Source organism: Drosophila suzukii, chromosome X (assembly GCF_043229965.1).
Source record: "Drosophila suzukii chromosome X, CBGP_Dsuzu_IsoJpt1.0, whole genome shotgun sequence".
NCBI classification, from domain to species: Eukaryota; Metazoa; Arthropoda; class Insecta; order Diptera; family Drosophilidae; genus Drosophila; species Drosophila suzukii.
Window position 1 is genome coordinate 29,420,074 of NC_092084.1, and position 22,272 is coordinate 29,442,345.

General features: G+C 38.7%; 1 protein-coding gene across 1 annotated transcript in view; it reads right to left on the minus strand.

Annotated features, from left to right (window-relative positions):
* LOC108007883 (chaoptin) overlaps nt 1-22,272 on the minus strand; it is a 381,371-nt gene that overhangs the window by 209,155 nt on the left and 149,944 nt on the right. Inside the window, exon 4 of the mRNA XM_017071652.4 lies at nt 17,788-17,825. The gene's annotated coding sequence lies outside the window, so the exon portion shown is untranslated. The remainder of the gene's footprint in view (nt 1-17,787; nt 17,826-22,272) is intronic.

Below are 22,272 nucleotides of genomic sequence, written 5' to 3' on the forward strand. Positions count from 1 at the left end.
CATCTCAGCGTCCTTTAAACATTTCATGGCAAGAAGTATGCGAGAGAACAGTCGCGGGTTTAACTTCAAGTCGCGGTTAGTCGCGGTAAGAAATTTAAAAAGTTTAAAAAGTTTTTTCGTTGTATATAAAGTTGTAAACTAATATTATTGGTATGGCCTCGACTATTAGATACCCTTAACTCAGCTTAAGGGAGTGCAAGAGGCATGGAGATATGCTTAAAGCAACTCTGTTTTGTTTTCACTAACACACAGCCCTTAGCGCCACCTATCTTCTTTTCTATAGTGCCACTTGGTCTACAGCGCCCCTAGCGGCTTGGTGGCGTATTGCAATCTCGGTTGAATTTGCAATATTTTTATTTATTTATTTATTTATATCCTAGCGCTACAAGTGCACACTTATATTTATCGCGCTAGTCACATTGAGTTGATATTTTATATTATTATTATTTTTAAGTTATTAAAAGAATTTCTCTCGCTCTTAATTAATATTAATGACTAACATCAAATTTTCGTAGTTTCTTGGTTACAATTATTATGGTTTTTAAAATATATATATATATATTTTTTTTTTTTTGTTTTATTTCATTTTATTTAATTTGTATACTTATGTGTACTGGTATTTTAAAAGATCTTTAACTTTATTGTAAAATTGAGTTGCGCTCCTAATTGTTTTGTATTGGTGCGGTAGATTGTTCCATAGCCGGATACCATTTATGAAAAATTGCCTTCTCGAACACAGTGTTTGTATTCGAGGGCATATGTAATTTTTGGTTCTTACAGATGTGCTGGGGTAAGTTTATTGAAAAGATATTTTGGTTCTCCACTCGTCACTATTTTGTGAAAGAAGATTAAAATTCTGAGATCGATCCAGGAGGTCAAATTAAGGTCAAGTATTTTATATGGCAGTTCTGATACATGGTCAAAACGTCTTAAGTTAAACACATAACGGACATTTGAATTATTTATTTATTTATTTATTTCGCCAACAGTTGGTACCTTAACTGGCTACTTGTCTATTACTAAACTAAATACTAAGGGACGAAAAGTAATTGTAAATGGTTTTCTTAATTAATTCCCTAGGGGAGCATGGGTCCAGCCGCATGTGAGATGGAAGTTTGTTCCAGTAGAACAAGGCTCTACACAGAGGCTCATTAAAAGCATAGTTAGCTCTATATGCCGGAATAAAAAAAGGTTCAAATGACCTTAAAGACCTACCAGGTACGGAAAAGCCTATGCTACTCAGCAATGCAGGGCAGTCTATTTTGGAGGACAGCAGGTCACAAATAAAAACTAGTGCGCTAGTTGTTCTACGATCTTGTAGGAAAGAAAGGTGCACAAGACGACATTTCGCAGAGTAAGAGGGAACCGGGTCATTAAAGTTTAGAGAAAGAAGGGCAAAAGATAGGAATTTTTTTTGAACACGCTCAATACGATTGATGTGTGTAGTTCCAGTCGGACTCCAGACAAACGAAGCATATTCCAATCTGGACCTAATGAACGAAGAAAATAAGCTTAGTTTCGTGTACGGATCTTTAAATTGCGTGGAATTTCGTTTTACAAAACCATACATAGCGTATGCCTTTGGAATTATGTAGTTTATGTGATCCATGAAAGTAAATTTGGTATCAAACATAACTCCTAGGTCCAGTGATTCATTTCTTAAGGAAAGAACATGGGAACTAATGGAATAAGAGCTAAGGACATTAATTAATCGTTTGCTGTACCTAACGTAGAAACATTTTGACACGTTCAGAGGCAACTTACAAGGCAAGCTACAGTTAATGTACGCAAACCCCGCGCATCACAATTTCCAAAAATTTCTATGCCGTAAAAGAGAGTGGGCAGGAGGATAACTTTGGCGACTTTCCTCAGTTAGGAACGATTTGGAGAATGAAAATTTGCTCAGCAGAGCACATGTACGCCCTGTCGCTTTGACTATATGGTTGCTCCATGATAAAGTATTGTTAAATGTTATCCCTAGATTAACTGCATTCACTTCATAGCTTATCGGCGTATGGTTTATATATAATTTTTGGAGTGAAAGTGTTGAAAGTTGCTTTTTACCAATTACCAAGCACCTCGATTTTTTAGGATTTATACCCAAGCCATTTTCCTTTGCCCATTTTTCAATTAGCCACAACATTTTATTACTTATACGGACACAGTAATGTATTTCAGTTACGGGTCTACTAACATATATTTGGACATCATCAGCATATAAATGTACTTCACACTCAGACAGGATACTAGGGAGATCATTGACATATATAGAAAACAATAAAGGGCCTAGCACAGATCCCTGTGGCACTCCCCTGGATAAGTTCCGGAGAGAAGAAACTTGCGTTCCAGAGACGACTGCTTGAAACCTATTCGTTAAGTACGACCTAATAAGCTTCGTCGCATTAGTTGAGAAATTAAACACATTCCTAAGCTTGGTACAGAGAATGTTATGATTCACAGAATCAAAACCCTTGCTGTGGTTAAAGAGCGTCAAAAACGTTACGCAGTTACTGTCCAGTTCTTGTCTTATATCCTCTACAATATTAGTGATTGCAGTAATACAACTCCTTTTCTTACAGAATCCTGATTGTTTTTCGTCAAGTAGAGAATTATTAGCTAAGTATAGTTGAATCTGTGAGGACATAAGGTTTTCAAAGACTTTTGATAGAAAAGGTAATATTGAAATAGGTCTACAGTCATTGTTTGGCTTAGGAATTGGGAAAATGTTGGCGTTTTTCCATATTAACGGAAATGAAGACGTTGTAATAGCCGTGTTAAAAATATATGTAACATGGGGCAACATTAAGGGGAGCAAAAGCTTAACAAATTTTGGACTCATATTATCGAGACCAACAGCATCGGACTTGACATGCAGAATACTAGCTAGGACATCACTTTGGTTTATACATATAAAGTTAAAACTATTATCACAGAGGGGTTGAGTATTCAGGTATGGATTGCATGTTGCTTCAGGTACATCTATTTCCAAAAACTTTTTGTTTATTAATTCGACATCCACCTCAGACTCTGTCTGTTGCTTACACTTTCCAATACCTAACCGATTTAGTTTGTTCCATCTGTTTTTTGAGTTAACACAGTTATCAAATTGTATGTTATAATGCTTTTTCTTTGCTGATTTTATCTTTTTGTTTACTTTTACCCAAAGAGGCTATTGTATTGTTTTCGAAATTCATCAGTTTTGTATCGCTTCCACCGGAGGTAAGCTACATCTCGCTGACGGGTTAGGTTTTTAATTTCACTACTGAACCATGGATTTTGCATGGGCTTAATCACCTTGGTCCTTAGGTGCACAAACTTGTTGAACAAATACTGGACATTGTTGGTTAAAACCTCTAATTGACAATCTACATGACGAAGATGGTAAATACATGACCAGTCACAACACAAAAATTCCGTTTTTAATTCATTATAGTTTATATTTTTGTGGCTGCTATAATGCGTGGGAATCGTTTCGTTTACGGAAAACAAACCTAGGGACTTAAAGTTATCTACGAGATGGCTTTCTGACAACAGGTTGCTGTTAAAATCACCTGCCAATATGATGTCAGTGTACTCAAACGAAATGTCTGAAACAACATTAAGTACTGACCCGTAGTCAATTGTCCGATTCGGTCTATATATGCAACCAAGAAGGGTTCTTCCATGGGATTAGTTCTAATAGAATGTATTCGATAGTACTGTCACTTGGCTGTTTAAGTACCACTTTATATTTCAGCTTCACATTCGCGTATATAGCAACACCTCCTGCATGACCAGTACGGTCGGACCGATAAAAATTAAAGCCTTCACAAATAATAGACGAATCACATAGATCATTTACAAACCACGTCTCAGACACACATATCACATCGACATTAGACTGAGTAAAAAGGAATCTAAACTCATCAATCTTCTTTAGCAAACTTTTTGCATTTAAGTGAACAATTTTAAGACCAATTTTATAACTACTTATAGTTTTTATCATGGCACTAGCTATGGAACAAACTTCCTCATCCTGCATTGTTGTTATCAATGATTATTAGGGGCGCAATCTCAGTATTCATTGCGTATCTTATACATTTCTTTAAGTAAACTAGTTTTAAACCTATCTTAATTAAGAGGATACGATTTATACGCTTAAGAACGAAAGCTATCAGCTTCAGGTCCAGCCGAAGCGTTAGTGAGAGATGTAGAAAGTGGATCAGGCAATAGATTAATGGACGAAAGTTCCTCCATACTGTTAATGCAACAGACACCCTCTCTTCGAGTGCAGCGTACGTGAACAAGGCCGCGTCGTGTAAAGACAGCCGTAAGGATTTTATGTTTTTCATACGCATAGCCTCTTTAAAGATGAGATAATGCTCTTTTAACAATTGCTCGTTAATATAAATTAACGCTTCTGAATTGAAACCCAGAAACTGCAAGCTAAGTTGTTTCTTGTGCTCACGCCTGTACATTCCGACTTGACCAAGCAGCTTGATCTTTTCGAGTGGGTTTAGCATTTTAATTATTATTTCCGGATCCACATGTGTTTGTTGTGACTTCCTTGCTCGGAAGATATCGCACACTTTTGGTGGTGGAGTCAGCTGGAGATTAAAGCATAGCTTGTGATAGAGCGCTCTGAGATCTTCACCTTCGACATAGGGAACTCCATGAACCCTCAGATCACACTAGCTAGTCTCCCTGCATAGCGTTGCCAGCCTGGCCTCCAGTGCACCCAACCTCTGACCTGCTGCTTGTAGATTTTCTACCTCCCGGTTCAGCGTCTCAACCCGCTCACCCATTCGGTCCCTCATGGAGCGAAGATCGGCAACCTCGCGCTCCAACGTCAGGACACGAGCATCCATTTGTTTTACTTCCCCGGCGATTTTGTCCAAGCGATCCATAAGGCTTCTGAGCATTCGCTGTTCAGCTTCCCGAACGGCCGACTCAATTTTCTCGGTTTGTTCCTCGAAGCGAGTCTTTAGGAGCTCCAGAAGCTGAGGCGAACTTACATCCGAGATGCGTTAGCTGGCAGTTCCAGCATTGTTGCGGGTACGTTTAGTGGGTGGAGCAGAAGAACCCATGACTTTTTTAAGTGTATTTATTGTTTGATTTGGTTAAGTATTTGTATCGGTTGTGTTTGTATTGTATCTTTCGGATTTGTACAAAGTATTAACAAATGTGGGCGATAGACGGGCTTTAGATTTATGGTCGTTTTAGTGGGCGTGGCACCCTGAGCCCAATAATCTGCATGCCAAGTCCCAACACTCTAGCTTTGATAGTTTGCGAAATCTCAGCGTTCTAAGGACTGACTGACATGGCTAGATTTACTCAGCTAGTGATCCTGATCAAAACACATATTCTTTATGGGGTCGGTAAAGCTTCCTTCTACCTGTTGCCTACTTTCCGGTGAATCTAGTATACCCTTTTACTCTACGAGTAACGGGTATAACAAAGCAAAAAAATGTACATACACAACGATTTTAAGTAGTAAAGTAAAATTTTTTATTGTTACTAAACTATGGTCAATTTTACCAACCAAATTTTTTTGTGTGTATGCTTACATATAAACTTACATATGTATACTGTCATTTTTGCATAAGGTAGCATCCTTTCTTGTTTAGTACCGATACCCATAGTAAAAACTAAGCATGATTGTGCAATAATTTAATTTCTATATAAATTATGCAACTCGACAAGAAAAAAATCTAGCAGCAGGGGTTTCGTGTAGTCTGCAGCTTCTTAATCCTACCAGAGCTGGCTAAGAAACATCTTTCAATATAAATTTCAACGGCTTGTCAAACTGTTTCCTGCAATGCCGCTGGCTTCGTTCGTCCTGGCTTCTCCGCACTTTCCCATGCTTCCACAATCCTCCGTCCGTAGGAGTCTAGTGTCCCTAGACCTGTGTTCTCAGTCCGAGCTCGGCATTTGCAGGCGTTGTTGTCCTTGTCGTCGTCTCTATTACATTACTGATTGTTTTCGTATCTGTGTACTGGCATCCTGCCCATCGCACCACTCCTTCGACTTCTAGTCGTAATTCTGCAATATTTTTCTCTGCTCATCATCAATCCCTGGCTCCTCGTGTGAGTGTGTTATTTCAACTGTCGTTTACCATTCATTCTGGATAAATACAAAATGAAGATGATCCTCAGGGAGCTTTAGTTATTCAATTTGAAATGTAGTAAATTTAATCTAGCAAACAACCGTCGCGTTCTGCTTTCTCTTTGCGAAATTCCCAATATTGCCTTGGCCTCCCACTGACCCGAGAATACATATAAAACACGCTGCGACTCGTGGAGCAGGCCAACTATTTACTCTATGCGCACGGAAAAAAACTAGAGAAACATTTGTAAGTATTTTTTAAACTTTTCTATAAAAAAACAAGAGAAAGTGCTATAGTCGACGGCCTTCAGCGCGCCCCATCGTTCATCCCTATTGGCTGTTCGCGAGATTTTACTAACACGACACATAACGTGAAACCTAGGTGGCGTTAGTGAAATTTCGTAAGCAGGCTATTTTCTATTGAGCTTGATAATTACTTATAATTTATTTTTGGTTATAAATTTTAATGAATGGTCCGATTTGAATAATTTATGGCATGAGATTTCGAAACTGTAAAAGCTAGAAAGTTAGGATTTAGCGTGTAGATTCTTGAGCTTCTTGCACAGCGCAAGTTTGTTTCAGCAGGTGCACCGCCCACATTAAAGCCCATAGCGCTAAAACCCTAATTTTTTTATATTTTAAAAAAAATTGAATAAGATTTGGTTTTGATTATCAATCCCTAACTACATGCCACTTATATTCTACTTTTCTGTTTGAACTCGGAATTGAAGTTGGTCGCAAGCATCGAAGTAGAGCATGATAACCTTTAGGCCACCAAAGAATGATATTTTTGAGAAAAATCAAATCAAAATCAACACTGAAAAGTGAAAATTGAACACCGAGATTTGCGGCAGACATTCTTAGGTCTAATATCTTAATGCCATTTTTAACATGAACATAAAGAGTTCAAAGTACAAAGTTGTTATCTCAATATGATTTCAATTTATCCAACGAGTGTGCTGTCAATGTATTGATTAACTGAATTTTTCCAAAAAGCCATTCATCTTATAGAAAAAAGGGAACATAACATTAACATATCGGCCCCAAATTCAGTAAAATTGTTTATTTTACAATTCAGAACTATGACTTTTAAAAACATAAAAACTGTATTATAAAATACATTAAAAATAGTTTCGTTATAAAATTAATCGTGGTGTTACTATTCAACATTTAGAAAAACAAAACAACAAAATACGTGAAAATTTCGAAATTAGTTATACTCGTTACGTCAAGGAGGCATATTGGTGTGTGTGTAATTTCGGAAACAGCCTATTGAACTTGCAAATTATTGATTTTTATTTTTAACCACCTAGCTACTATAGGAATAAACGCTAGGTGGCGTGTTAGTTTGGTGTTCAATCTCGGAAACAGCCGATTTGCTGCATTCATATCTTTATCTCTCTCGCACTCCCTTTAGCTGGGTAACGGGTAGTCGAGGTCATCGACCATAGCGTTTTCTCTTGTTTTTGTACTATTCTTATACCTTGTGTAGGATATTATAATTTCAGTCAGAGGCTTGCAACGCATCACTTGAAGAGTCCTTCTAGCCGTGTCCGCTTGTCCGTTCCTACGCAAAATAGTCCCACAGTTTTAAAGCTGTCGGGAAGGTCCTATTTTTGTTGCTGTATATATGTCAAATCAAGCCAACGCGGACAACTGTATCCTATAGCTCCCATAAGAATGATCGGAAAAATGATTGACAAATAAATATGGCTTCGTTGTTTTGATTATTTTCTATATACTATCGCTATATTTATATACAAATCTTCTGATTATACGAGTTCTGTAAGTTCTGTAGTTCTGTATGCTTTTCGTTGAATGATATGGTTTAATCTGCAAGAGTATATCAACTTTGGCTTGCCGAAGTTAGCTTCCTTAAACATTAAGATACATGCAAATTTTAAAGCACAAAATGTTAATTTTACATAGATTTTATTTAGAGTGCATATATCGGCGTGTTGGTTGGCTTTCAAATTTGTTCTTTTACAGTATGTTTGTGTGCTGAATTCCCAATGGAATTTCCAGCTTCGAAATCTATCTATTTTGCCGTGTATCGGGCTTGGTCTCCTGCTCATGTCCTGCTGACAGGCTCAGTCACACAAGCGGACAGTTGGCATTTTTATGCGACTGCCTGCTGTCTGCACTCTGTCGCTATGTTATTGGATTGGTGAGTTTCCTTCGGGCTGTTTCTCATTGTGTTTTCCAAATGCGTTTTGCCGGCTTTGGCACCCTTTCACGAGTGTGTGTGTGCTGGCTTGTTTACCCATTTCAGTCGAAAGCCAGAAACTGCAGCCAGAACATGGAATATCAGTAATTTTAAACTATGTGGAAAAATCAACTATATTATGAAATTCATAATATGAATACATCAATTGAACTATAAATCGGTCCCACAAATCATTTTAATAAGATTATTAAATTATACACTCGTAAAAAACGTAGTTAGTTTTGTTGTTGTTAATATACCCTTGCAGCTTAAACCGTGTCATGCAATTATGATCATACCTCGGATTTTACAAAACATGAATCGATATTCTCAAGTATAAAACAAGGAAGAACGCTATAGTCGAGTACCTCGACTATCAGATACCCGTTACTCAGCTAAAGGAACCAAAGGGAAATGGAGATAGTCAAACAGCAAAGCGAGGTTGAAATGCGCCACCTACCGTCGGTAGACAGATTTAAGCGTTATGGGCGTTAGAGTGGGTGTGACAAACTGTTTTTTAGGTCAATCGATAGGTATTGATGAGAACAATACATTTTAGCTAAAGTTTTAATTCTTGCATCAAAACTGTAGGTGCCACAGTTTCGGGCGGTTTGTGGGCGTTAGAGTGGGCGTGGCACCCTGCTGGCACATGCGCTGCGCAAGAAGCTCAGGAATCTGCATTCCTAATTCCACTATTGTAGCTCTTATAGTATCCGAGATCTCAGCGTTCATACGGACAGACGGCCATGGCTAGATCGACTCGGCTAGTGATCCTGATCAAGAATATATATACTTTATGGGGTCGGAAACGCTTCCTTCTGCCTGTTGCATACTTTTCGACGAATCTAGTATACCCTTTTACTCCGTCTGTCCGGATGAACGCTGAGTTCTCGGAAACTATTAGAGCTAGGCTATTGAGATTTGGCGTGCAGATTCCTGAGCTCCTTACGCAGCGCAAGTTTGTCAGCAGAGTGCCACGCGCACTCTAACGCCCACAAGCCGCCCAAAACTGTGGCACCTACAGTTTTGATGCTAGATTGCTATCGATTGACTCAAAAAAAAGTTTGCCACGCCCACTATAACGCCCACAAACCGCGAAATTCTGTGACGCCCACAATTTTCATGCTAGATAATAAATGTTAACTGAAATGTATTGGCCTCGTCAATACCTATCGATTGATTAAAAAAAAATTGCCACGCCCACTCTAACGCCCATAACGCCTAAGTCTGTCTACCGCCGGTAGGTGGCGCATTTTAATCTCCCTGTACTGCTTGCATATCTCCATTTCCCTTTGGTCCCTTTAGCTGAGTAACGGGTATCTGATAGTCGAGGTACTCGACTATAGCGTTCTTCCTTGTTATACCCGTTACTCGTAGAGTAAAAGGGTATACTAGATTCGTCGGAAAGTATGTAACAGGCAGAAGGAAGCGTTTCCGACCCCATAAAGTATATATATTCTTGATCAGGATCACTAGCCGAGTCGATCTAGCCATGTCCGTCTGTCCGTCTGTCCGTCTGTCCGTCTGTCCGTCTGTCCGTCTGTCCGTCTGTCCGTCTGTCCGTCTGTCCGTCTGACCGTCTGTCCGTCTGTCCGTCTGTCCGTCTGTCTGTCCGTCCGGATGAACGCTGAGATCTCGGAAACTATGAGAGCTAGGCTATTGAGATTTGGCGTACAGATTCCTGAGCTTCTTACGCAGCGCAAGTTTGTTTCAGTAGACTGCCACCCCCACTCTAACGCCCACAAACCGCCCAAAACTGTAACTCCTACAGTTTTGATGCTAGATAGAAAATTGTAACTGAAATGTATTGTTCTCATCAATACCTATCGATTGACCTAAAAAAAAGTTTGCCACGCCCACTTAAACGCCCACAAACCGCGAAAACCTGTGACGCCCACAATTTGCATGCTAGATAAAAAATTTTAACTGAAATGTATTGGTGTCGTCAATACCTATCGATTGATCCAAAAAGAATTCTGCCACGCCCACTCTAACGCCCATAACGCTTAAATCTGTCTACCGCCGGTAGGTGGCGCATTTTAATTTCGCTTTGCTGCTTGCATATCTCCATTTCCCTTTGAGTAACGGGTATCTGATAGTCGAGGTACTCGACTATAGCGTTCTTCCTTGTTTTAATCTTTAATCTCTTCGCAAGTCCGATGCCCCTGTTGTGATTTGGCTAAATCGCGCTTGGGTTGTTTTGGTGGGCATGCAAAAATATTTTTGTTTAAAGTGTGCGATACGTTTGCGGCGGGGCTATTTTTTGCCGACCTGAAATCTTTTCTTCGGGAAAATACTTTTCTTCAGAAGTTTGTATGAAAATTATACAATTCTGCCATAAACGCTGCCTTATATACATACAAATGTATTGCAAGTTGCGTGGATCTGTACTTTATGCATTAGATGTATGCACAACTAATACGCATAGATAAGAACCAGCAGAAGGCCAAAATTTATTTGGTGTTTTATTTGACACCAAAAGGGATTTTCCTAAGAAAAATACCCAGCACACAACAATCTTAACGAATTCACTTCCAAGTGAAAATTGGAAGACTTTTTTTTAGGTGTAAGTCTCTCACATTTGCCCACCTCCCATTTGCACGTTTGTTTGCTCATCGTGTTTGCCTACTGCTGCCTATTTATCTTTTCTCCAGTCTGCATTTGGCTTAGGGTTTCCCCTGAGCTTTTCCAACTTGCCATTTCCCAGCCTCTCCTGGTCCCTTCACTTTGTTATTGCTGCATTATCTTTCAAATGGCATATTTATAGGATTTCGCTTGCTCTTCTCGAGATCAATGCAAACACTCAGCTATATATCTGTACATAAGAGTATATATATAAAGTGGAACCTGGAAAAGCAGGAAAGCAGGCACATCTTTTATTGGCAGTGGCTCAGTGCGCCTGGTGCGCATTTCCTCAATCAGCTCGTCAGCCGTCCAGCTTCGGCAAACAGTTAAACAAACCAGGCCAAAGGGAGACACGCCCTGGCCAAAAAGGACTTTGTTGAGTTCCAGAACAGGGTACGGGACCAGGAAAACGGCTAGGACGATGGCCAATTCCCGAAATTGGGACATACTGTGCTCGTACAGTGGTCAAAATATTGAAGAGTGTGAACTTGAAATACTTTACACCCAGAAAACAAAATTACCTACAATTTAAGGAATCATGACCTTAAATCGATCAATTTTTAGGTAAGCCATTACCTAAACTGAAATTTAAGCCTACTTGAAAACTTTCTCTTTTCTGGGTGCAGCAACATAGGCGCTTATTTATCCTGAAAAATTTAATGAAAACATATACGGCCAAAACTTTATCGAAAATTGTATTACTTTATTATTCGACTAATCGTTATAATATATTTTTTACTATGGACCGGGAATGTAAACAAAAATAACGCGCCTAATATCAAGTGGAAAATTTCGTAAACATTATATTTAACACATCTATAAAACTTATTTTTTGGTACCCTCATTGCTATAATTTTCAAAATTAAGCTTAGACTATATTTGCGCTCTTCTTTGGCAGAAAGAAGAACAAACTGCTTTGAATTATTAATCGTATATCGAAACATTAAAATATCGATGTTTTTATTCGACCCTTGACTCAAATATTTTTACTTCAAATTTTTAAATTTGTGATAAGTCGATGAAAAGGAATCGTTAAGCTAGGACCCTTCAACTGATTGGCTCAAGGGAGAACGCTATGGTCAAATGACTCGACTATTAGATACCCTTTTCTGAACTAAAGGGAGCGCAAGGAAGATGCAAGCAGCAAAGCAACTACTCCGAGATTGCAGGGCGCCACCTGGCGATTACATTATTTGTTGATAACTTCTCAATGAATAGACCCGTTATCGTTGGAGTCACGTGGCAAACTTTTGACGAAACAAATTAATTTCTGTTAAATCGTATATTCTAATTTGAAAACTGTGGGCGTGACAGTTTTGGGCGGCTTGTGGGCGTGGCAAACTTTTTTTATTTCCATTTCCATTTAAGTTATAATTTTTTTAAGCATTAAAACTGTAAGAGTCACAGTTTCGGGCGGTTTGTGGGCGTGAGAGTCCGATCGGTTAGCCTCTGGTCTACGGTACCACTTAAAGGCTCCGCGGCAAAACCAAAGACTAGTTCACTAGTATAACAAGAAAGGAAGTTAGCTTCGGCAAGCCGAGGTTTGTACACCCTTGCAGTTATAAATATTAAATTTAATTCGAAATTCTTAAAAATACAAAAAAAAATTCCAATAGTATAAGACAATATGTCAAAAAACACCGCAGCTATAAATTGTTTCATATTATTTTCCCACCATTTCTCCGATCGTTTGTATGGCAGCTATATTATATAGTCGTCCGATTTTGATAAAATTACATTCGAAACTCAGAACTAATTAAAAAAGGTTATTTCCAAGCGTAACCTCCTACGCTATATGTTAAAAAAACACCAAAGATATACTAATTTTTAAATTTTTTTCCGATTATTCTTATGGGAGCTATAAGATATAGTTGTCCGATCCGGCTGGTTCCGACTAATATACTACCTGCAAAAGAAAGAAGACTTTTGGAAATTTTATATTTTAGCTTTAAAACTGAGAGACAAATTTTTGTAGAAACGGACGGACAGACGGACAAGACTAGATCGACTCTTCTAGTGATGCTGATCAAGCACATATATACTTTATGGGGTCAGAAACGTTGCAAACTTCTGACTGAAATCATAATACCCTCTGCAAGGGAATAAAAATGTAGTATTCTAAAAAGTAGGAAAATAGTCCACATTTGTGATTTTAAGGTAAGCCAGTATCCTAAAACTAAAATTGTAGTCTAATTGAAATGCTTAAGTTTTGCGTTTACCTAAAAAACTTTTTTCGTGGGTGTTTTTCGCCGGAATGTGGTAACTTCGAGTAACCGTTCTAGGGGAATGTGTAAGAAAACAGAAGAAAAACCGCCAAGCAAAATGACAGTACAATAAATTGGTTTTCAATTTTTTTTAAGATTCTCCGAATTAGTTTGTGGGAAAAGCAAAAAACATCTCAACAGGACAAAATTTTCTTGTAATTCAGAGAAAGTCACATCGACACGTCAAAGCGATACAGTAGCCAGTATCGGCGAGCTGCTGCAGGATAAGAGAAATTAAAGTCAAGAATATATCTGGTGTTAGATCATAATTCTTGATTGATTTTTGAACACATTAGTTATGATAAAAACTGCCAGTCAAGGCTATACAAATTAGCTAGGTGAAGCTAGAAACTGGCAGTTACGAAAAATTGGATACACCCAAGTATCTGATGCGGTTCTTATTGTCCTGCGCTCACCGTGGAGGTAAAGGTTCATTCTTCGTAACTGTGAAATTAATATTAAATTGACAATTGCAAATTTATTTTAATTTTGTTCACACTTGGAATAGTAAGGAACCAAAAATTGCCATTCTATCTCTACTCTACTCTATTTAATTTTCCATTTAAATGTTAATTTACCAAAATTTAACGCACAAATTTTTGTAATTGTATGTGGACATTGTAAAAACCTTTAAAAAATCCAAAATCAAGAATTGTTCTCAGCGCACAACACAGTAGCTCTGGTTAATCCGAAAAACGAACACGCTCGAATTTCTGTGGTATATAAGGTTTTCTCAGGAGTTTTAAAATGACATTTTTGTGGCACCAGTTAGAAGCTTATCCATTTATCGTCACAAAATATGATATCAGAAACATTAGGGTCCAATCCTCATGGACTCATTACATCATTTAAAACCGGATCCAGGGGAGGGAAAATGGGGATTCTTATTGATTTGTTTTGTAGAAAAAATTATGTCTGCATTATAAGAAAGCCTTATACCTAAACAATACAGGAAAATTAAGGTGTTTTAATTCTCTCTTAAAATAAATAATCTTAGCGAAGCATAGACTTCACAATTTTTTCTTAACTTCTTAACGCGTGTGTTTTATCCGTTTAAACCACTGTTTTCGTTCGACTTTCAGCCACTTTGTCTGTCTACCCTCTTTTGGCTTCGATACACAAACTTTTACTTAACCATTTCGTACACAGTAAATTCATTTTCTCAATTGCCTCTTGCCAATGTCGCTGTCGCTGGAGGTTCGCTCCTTTCCCGTCGTCCTGGGCAATATTTTTTTTGTATTTATTTGTATGCATGTGTAAATATTTAATTTTCCCTTGATTTTTATTATATTTGTCCGGCTCTGTCCGGCCTGCTGAAACGCAATTCCCATTGACCACCGCCCATTGGCTCCATACACTCTGTGTTTTGTGTTTTATTGCGAGAAATCAAAGCGTCACACGTGTCGAATGATAAATGCCTCGGTAAAGCATATACACCATACGCCGCGTGGCCAGCATTAAATCTGCTAAGAAAGAGGAATAAGCAAAATGTTGCAGCTTTTAAATGCCGCCGCTTGCACGAATTTTCGTTAAAACGATAGTGGGAAATTCAATTTCCCATGTCCCCAAAACCATTCCACTTTCGCTGTGGAATGGCCACCGCAATACGCACACATAACGTGGTAATGGGCATGGGTTGACCATGGCGATGGAAATGCTAATTGTTAATCCATACCCCGCCAAATTAAAATTCAAATGCGAAATGAAATCAGGATGCGGATGTGAAAATGTCACGGTAATGCGAAAAGAGGAGCGCTGGTAATGGTACTGGTGCTTCGTTGGCTCTTCCAATTTGTCCTTTTTCCGGAGAGGTCTCTTCTTTTATATGGAAACAAAAGGGAACGCTATAGATGCGTGCCTCAACTTTCATATACCCGTTACCCAACTAATCAACTTACCTTATTATTTAAGGGTCCGATTTAAATCACTTTTGGCACGCCGATAGATAATGACAAATTAAATAAAATACACGTTTGCGATTTGTGGGCTTTATTGTGGGCGTCGGCTGGTGCGAACAAATAGAATCTAAATTTAAAATGTGAACTCTTTTCTGTAAAACTATGGGCGCCACTAAGCGGCCATAACTTCAATTGCTCATAACTTGTTAATGGTTGGGTAGATGAGTTTTGATAACCAAACAAAGATCCGAGTTACACTTTTACAAAATCTTTAAAAAAGAAGGCACCGGGCAGATTTTAGCTTTATGAGAGTTTTTGGGCGTGGCACATCGGGATAACAGTAACACCTAGAATCTGTTTGCTTAGTCCCTAATTCCTAGTTCTTGAAGTTCTCCGGACAAAGTAGGAAGTTGTATGCCCATTTTATTTTCAAAGAGTTTGTTGCTACGGTAAAAATGTATTTAGACTAATACTCATCAGAAAGCGTTTAGTTCTGAAAATACATTACATGCATTTAGGTAATTGATAAAGCTGTTTTATCTTTTGTATAGCAAATCACAAATCCGACTTTAACTGTACCATTGTCTCCCCATATTAACCACTGCTTCCAATCATTTAGCTGACTTTGCCTCCATGCAGTCGTAATGCCATGCAACCTATTGAATCATTCATTGGACCATCATTCAAGAGCCCCGTTCTCATCCTCAGTTAATAGCAATTCCTGATTAAACGTATTGAATCAGAGCTCGCTTACATGCTTCGTTGCGCTGAAACACCTTTTAATTTAACGCCGACTTTTTATTATCATGTCGGATGCTAGATTTATTAACTTGTGGTGTCCTTGGAAGGACTACCCCCACAATTAGAGGAACACAGATAGAGAAGCTGAGGGTGGTCAGGAAATTATCTATCAAAGCCGAGCAAATCTTAGTGTAAATACATACACACATGTGTGTTTTCGTTTTCGGATCGGGACCATGAATTATTTATTTGTACGGACATGAATTATTGTTATGAAGTTTATTGCAAACAAATTGCGTCCTGGGACAGTGGAAATCAATAGCAAATAAATAAAAGCGCCAACAGTTTTTGTGGCTTTCGCTGAAACAACAGTATGAAGGGTGGCTGGGCAGTTTCGGGTTTTATAGGATGGTCAAGATACGGATACGGGCGTGTATGGCTTTGGCCCTGGTCGAGGAGAGTTATGTTTGAGCAGACAACAATGGTAGATGATATGCCCGTAGCCCTCTCCGCTTCGTAGCCCCCACGGCGTTCTGTGGGCAGAGCCATCAACAACATGCACAGGATATGGCTGAGCACTGCGGGCGATTCATAAAATTTAATGAAGCAGGTCGTGGAGCGGGCTTCTACGGTTCGGCGACCCGAAGGGTTTGAGATTTTCACGAGATTCGCGTGTCTGCTTCGCTCGCGACGCTACACGCTAAAAAAAACTTATGCAAGCCGAGGCATTTAAAGTTTCTGAGCGGCTAAATTAATTTTTTGCAATTCTAAAAAAAACGATACGCCAGAGTAGAAAAGAAAATGGCCAAAAACAGAGAAGCCTCATTTTTGTCAATGGTTGCTTCGATCCTTCCTGTGGAAGCTATAAGATATCAAACAAAACAGCTCCTAGCGAGGTAAAGTGTCGTGACCATCGGACTTACAAAACAACATTCAATAATTTTGTTATCAAAATTGGTTACGAAGAGTCGTTATACACATGAAATGCCTTAGCAATTTCGCTCAGTATACCTGCAACTTACCAGCAACGGATGTGGATGAGATGTGTTTATGAAGTTGACTTTTTAATTAAAATAAATATTTAATTGAAATTGTAATTAGGAATTAGTTGAGGGCAATAGGTCAAAGCGATGACAACGAACGAAAAGGCAAAAGGATAGTATTCTGTATTGGAATGCGTGTTCTTATCCTTATCTGAAACTCGTTGTATCGCCCTCGGTGGCTGTGAAAAAAGCAGCGCATCAATTTCTGATTAAAAAGGATAAACACAGGATGCTTCGCTGAACAGCCCCAGGGAAACCAAGAAGGATGATGATGAAGATGGTGGCGGCGGTGGGAAAATACGGTTTCGAAGATACAAGGACATTAAGGATATTAAAAGCAGCCGCAACGCACTGGGGCCAATGGCAAGTGACAAGGGGACGTGTTGCTGCCCACACAGGACGAAGGGGCGGGCCAACGTATTCGATTTCAATAACATTTAGTGGCAATTTCTTTTGCCCGTTTGGCGCATTTAACGACAGCGGCATTAAGCCAAAGTCAAACCCAAGAGCCAAGGAATCCGTAGCAGTGGATCGCAGGAGAAAAATCAGAGGGAAAACCGTCAGCAGGACTAATGTCGTGCCATTAGGAAGAGAGGATTCTTTTCAGATTTTGGGGCCATCGGCAGTTTCCAATTACATTGCGTGTAGCCAAACAAAAATTATTTCAAAACGCACTAATTTCTTTGCTGCTCTACAAGAAGCTGAGGTGTTTAAAAATGGAAAGTGATTTAATTGACCTTGGTATGAATTTATTGAATCAGTGTTAAACCTACAAATTTGCTTATCAAAATACATAGACACTCAGCTTAAAAAATTTCTCATGTATTACCATTTTAAATAACCAATAAATTTAAAATTGAAATATAATAAATTTCAGTACATTCTAAGCTTAAAACTAAAAGTATTTATTGCTTTCAAAGACTTACCTATTTACTCTCCGGCTCAAAGGTGATTGCCAGTTAACCTGCAAAGATGGAGAAAACAAAAGCAAATCAATTTCCCAGCTGCCTTTCATTTTGGTTGAACTAATGTTAATTCCAGCGCGAAAGAGGCAAAGAAATGCAAAATGCAGATATTGCATGCAGAGCGTCGGATAAGGAGACAGGATAACGCTGATGAATGCCTGCCAGGCAAAAAAGCGAGAACGGAAAACTGATAATCAGACTGACAGGTGGGCGTCGAAAGTGGGAAAATGGGGCGTGGTCCCGCCAGCAATTGCAGGTTCAGCTGCATTTTAATGTATTTGCAGCAGGGTAACTCAAAGTAACTGTATCGTAGGTCGGGGCGTGGCAATGGACGATGGGCGGGGCAGAGTGGCAGTCACAACAGCCACATCAAGGAAAACTTGAGAGCTTTCCCATTTGAACAGAAGGTGTTTGCCTCAATCGCAAATGCTGTGCGATACAATTGCAAATGAGGAAAGAAAATTTCAATTATTAAATGTATTGATGGGACGTGTGTGAATTTTATTTAAAGGTCTGCATGTTGCATTTCTTAAAGGACAAATCTCTGAGCGACATAGTTTTAGTATTCTCACAAGTCAAAACTTGGCTAGAAGGTAAGATGCATGTTCAACAAACTGGAATGAAACTTCCACTTTGCGAATTTTGCCTTTTTTTCACCCATAAATTTAAATTTGTTTAAGGATGGTATAGTTTTCAGAAGTTAACTGATCAATACTCTGGCGTTTAAGAACTCGCGCAGCTATCCTACACCCAGCGATTATTATACATAGTACGATTATTTTGATATACGATAGCCTGCTTGTTACCTTTTCCTAACCGCCCTTTGATTATTAAATTAGTTACATTAAATACAAGCAATACATCCTGTTGTCGTTGTCGTCAGATTTCCGATTGCTGCAATCGGATGAAAAGGCGGTGAGGGGGACTTTTAGAGGCGCCGGGTGGAGAAAAGTGGGGGGAGACGATTGGGTTAGATGGTGACACGCTAGCGGCGTTGGGCATGGATAAATCGTTGGTAAATTTTATATAATCTAATAAAAAATTGATGGCTTTGGAGTGCGACGCTGCGAGCTGGCAATAAATAGCAACAGACGGGCTGCCTCTGGTTTTAAGGATCCCGGTCCCGGTCCCGGTCCTAGTGTCTGCCACTGCCTTCCCTGTTATCCACTTTAAGCGATGCATGCGAAGCGATGCCAATCCGTTGAAAAGCACTTGCCAATAAATGATGAGGCATCGATGACGACGGCGAGGCTGCGGGAAAAGCCGGGGAAGATGGCGGAAAAAAGGGGTTAAAGGAAGCGCATTAGCTCGTCCTCTTTCTCCGTCCTTTTTATGCAGCGCCGAGCTTAATGAAATGGGTTTGTCGAACTTATTGCGCACTGAGGCATGCAACATGCCATGCCTGCTTTTCTCCTTTTCGAGTTTTCTACTTTTTTAGGATTGGATGGTGCCTGCACTTATGCAGATACAATTTGCCAGAGGGCCCTTAATTTCTTGGGTACATTTTAAGTTGGCTAAACAAGTTTGTTGCATCGATAAACGCTCGAGATTCCGGCGATTTAGCCAGCCAGAATTCTTACAGATGCAAGGATTAAAATCAAAAGCTCGTTTGGCAGCAAATTGAGTGAAATGGACCCATGTACTGGCAATCGATGTTAAATTAATGGTTTCCAGATGAATCAAGACTGGCTAGAACAGCTGAAAATGATTTGTTCAATTGCTTAAAAATTAAATAACATTTTATTTTTATATTTTATACTCTTTCACAAGAAAGTTGATATGCCCCGGCAGCTTAAACCATGTAAATATTTCCATTTGTGATTACACATTTAGCAATCGCAACTCTCTAGCTCTTACCGTTTCCGAGATCTCAGGGCTTACACGGATAGACGGTCACTCGGCAATGGATCCTGATCATGAATGTAAATAACTTATATCAGTTCATATGAACGGATGTTTACCATACTACTCGGACTATTTTGTTTAAAAGTTATGAGCAACTAAGTTAAAAATGCCTCGCATTGTCATAGCCCACCACTAAGTTGCTCCATCCGTGTGCAAAATTACTTTGAAACTAGTCAACAGAAAAATCATTTTAAGTTCCTTGGAATTAATTTGGGTCTGATTTAGCACCGCTTGCAATTGAGAATGATAACAAATTATACACACTAGATAACGGAAATGAATGTAAATAGGTTGTTGTTAAGCTTTTGACTTCAATATAATAATCTTTTACTAACAACGATACAGTCATACATGATATACGATACATACATCCACCCATTGGTTTTCTCCGTTGGATCCTGGACTGAGTACTTATACCCATTACGTGTAGAGTAAAAGGGGGATTTTACATTGTTCCGAAAATATGTAACATGCAGATAAAGCGTTTTCGACCCTTTAAAGTATATATATTCGTGATCAGGATCACTGGCCGATCACTGAGATCTCAGAATCTATAAAAGCTAGAAGGTTGGGATTAAGCATACACAGATTCTGGGGTTTTTTACACAGTGCAAGTTTGTTTTAGCACCCACTGTAACGCACTCTGGCGCCAACACTTTTGAAGATTATGTTTCAATGTAAATTGAAAAAGATTTTATTGATTAATAGCTGTCTTCATGCCATCCGCTAGGTGTTGGCAATAGAAATGCGCTGGAAGTCTTTTGTGAAATTGGTCAACAGACTAAGCGCTTTTTTTTGTTAATGATTTTGTAGAGGAAATTGCGAATGTTTTTATTAGCTAGTTACGATATTTGTGAGTTGGTCACTTATTAATCTGTGAAGCAAGCGCAATTATTGAAATACAGTGGAAAGGAAACCCAGTCCGACCTGTCCGGCTTCAGGTTCACATCCGCATTATGGACAAAGTCCATTCGCTTTTATTAAGGCTGTCCAAAACGTTCAGTACTGAAACGTTCGCGAGCTTTACTATGGAAAAAGGCCTGAACCCCCCTGAAAAAGTTCACGTGGTGCCAACCCCTGAATTTTTCCTATGGAAATTATTGTGGAATCAAGCACCACATGCCTGACGGTCCGACTGGGAAAGGACACCAATTTAGCAAAGCAGAAATATAATAATATTAATTATTATTAATATTATTATTATTGATATTATTATTTTGATAATCAAATAACTTGTTCCCAATAAACCGAGAACAAATAACAGACCAAATAACTGTGCCAAAATACTAAGCGGTTTTTTTTTGGCTTATCAAAATGTTAGGGGACTTAATATAAAGCTATCCCAGCTTTATGCTGACTCCTCTGCACTTACTGAAGATATTTTGGATTTTACGGAAATTTGGATGAAACCAGAGATATCTGACTCTGAAGTTCTGTCAAGCAACTTTAATACCTATAGGACCGATCGCTTCTCACGTAGCGGGGCGGTGTGCTGATTGCCGTTACCTCTAGCCTAACATCTGAGAGAATTCACTCTCATATCCCTAACGAAATTGAATTTGTTAGTGTAAAAGTTTCCTTGCAATCCTTATCTATTTTTGTAACATGTGCTTATTTTCCACCTGGCTCTGATTTAATAATTTATGAGCACCATTTGTCTGCAATAAAATCTGTTCTATTCCTTCTTTCTAACAGAGACCTTTTGATTGTTTTGGTGCCTAAATCTCCCTGATATTTCTTGGTGTCCTCCTACTGACTCACTTGTCGCTGTACCTTTATCCGTCCATGATTTTGTGGATGGCCTTTTAGAATTATCGTTACAGCGAGTAAGCTTTATACGAAATTCATTAAATAGACAATTAGATCTTGTGTTTGTTTCAGACTCGTCTGAAGTCACGGTATCTAGAATTGACGCTCTTGTTGTACCTGAAGACCGATATCATCCAACAATGGAATTGACAGTTGGCCTCTCCTGCGTTGATACCCTCTCTCCTTTAGTTTCTCCAATTAAAATTATATGTTTTCGTAATTATGACTATAATAAACTTAACGATATGATTTCTCTATATAATTGACAGACTTGTACAATTGTGTGGATATTGAAAGTGCCACTGAACTAACAAATGTACTTTTTTTCACTTTTAGCTACTTTTAAAGGCATTCTAATGTTTAATTATTTCGCAAGGAAAAAATTGTTCTACAAAATCTCTTTATTGCAATCTAATAAGATAAAAATTTAAAGAGAGCAAAAAAATGTTCAATACACTGTTAATAAAACAACATGGAAAAATCGAGCGATCATGACCGGTCCTTAATTCAATAAAAAAACAAGGAAGAACGCTATAGTCGAGTACCTCGACTATCAGATACCCGTTACTCAGCTAAATAGAGATATGCAAGTAGCAAAGCGAGATTAAAATGCGCCACCTACCGGCGGTATACAGATTTAAGCGTTATGGGCGTTAGTCGTGGCAAATTTTTTTTTAGACCAATCGATAGGTATTGACGAGACCAATACATTTCAGTTAAATTTTTTTATCT